Below are 1,445 nucleotides of genomic sequence, written 5' to 3'. Positions count from 1 at the left end.
TATATGCTAGTTATCTTACTATCTTTTTCCAGCTGCATATTTCTGATATTGCTTATTATTATTCGTTGAATTGGGTTGATTTGTTGTTAGGTGAACCTCTTGCTTTAGATTGCTTGGGGTGGGATAGCGAGGGGTTGTATATATTAGTTGGGGATTGTAACTCGCTGAGTAATGCTAGATTACTCACTCCTCACTCGTTGTTGTTTCAGGTGACCAGTAGCGAGCTGGTAGAGGTCGCGGGAGGCTAGGCTGGCTGGTGTAGATTTGCATCTTTTTGCTTAAGACGCTTTCAGACTATAAGTATGTACTTTNGGCTTTGGTCTGACGGGACGTGTTAGCGGGCGGACTGGCCTAGTCGCAAATTGCACTTTTCGTGACCTTGGCCGGATCGGCCGTTAACCCGTCATGTAGCGCTCCCGATCCTTGGTAGACGGTCGGCCCGTCGGTCATGTTCTTGTTTGATTGTTGGCCGGTGGTTCGACCTATGCCTTGAACAGTTCGGGGGTGTTACAGAGGTGGTATCAGAGCATGGTCTCGTCCATGCGTGATACAAGTGCTTTTTAACGATTTTATCGAGTCAAAGGAGTCATAAAAAGATGTTTAGGAAACCAGCCGCTTCTCGTAATAGGTTTAATAGGAATAGGACTTACCCTTTTGATTATGTGCAGATGGCTAATCGCGGGACATGTGATGATGGACGAGGTCGGATATGGGGAGAGGGTATGGATTGGACAGGCGGAGGATTGGGTTACAGATCTGATCAAGAGGATGGAAATGGCATTGGTGAGATGTTTGGACACGATAGGAGCCCTCTACAGAGAAAAAGATCTTTTCATGTGTACGGTAAACGGACTAGAGTGAGGGAAGACAGTTTGGCGAGTATTGGCCCAAGTCGTAATTGGGACCAGAGACATCAACATGATCAATCCGTTCAATCACACCCAAGGCCAGATCAGAACCGTGCCACTGAAGGACCACAAGATCAAGGAGCGGAAAACACCCTGAAGCTTTTACATGACGTGATGACCGAGGCACTTGGTAACCAAGGCAGGCGTACTCAACCCCCTGAAGTTTCCAAGCTATTATCTACCATGAAGAACATTGGATCCTACAAGTTCAAAGGAGGATCCGATCCTATTGAAGCCGGCAAGTGGATTACTATGATGGAGAAAAACTTTGAGGCTATGGAGTGTCCGGAGGAGGATCAGAAGAAGATCGCGGTGTACTATATGGAAGGCGACGCAACAGGATGGTGGGACAGTATAGACAGGCAGCGTGGACACACCATCACATCATGGGAATAGTTCAAGGGAGAGTTTGAGAGGAAGTATTTTCCTCCAGAAGCGAGCATCGGTTGGAGCGCCAATTCATGAACCTTGTTCAAGGAGATAGGCCAGTGAGGAGTTACGAATCTGAGTTCACAAGGTTGAGGCGACACGTTTTTG

This window comes from Brassica oleracea, chromosome C6 (assembly GCF_000695525.1).
Source record: "Brassica oleracea var. oleracea cultivar TO1000 chromosome C6, BOL, whole genome shotgun sequence".
In the NCBI taxonomy this organism is placed as follows: Eukaryota; Viridiplantae; Streptophyta; class Magnoliopsida; order Brassicales; family Brassicaceae; genus Brassica; species Brassica oleracea.
Note: the sequence above shows the minus strand (reverse complement) of the source record.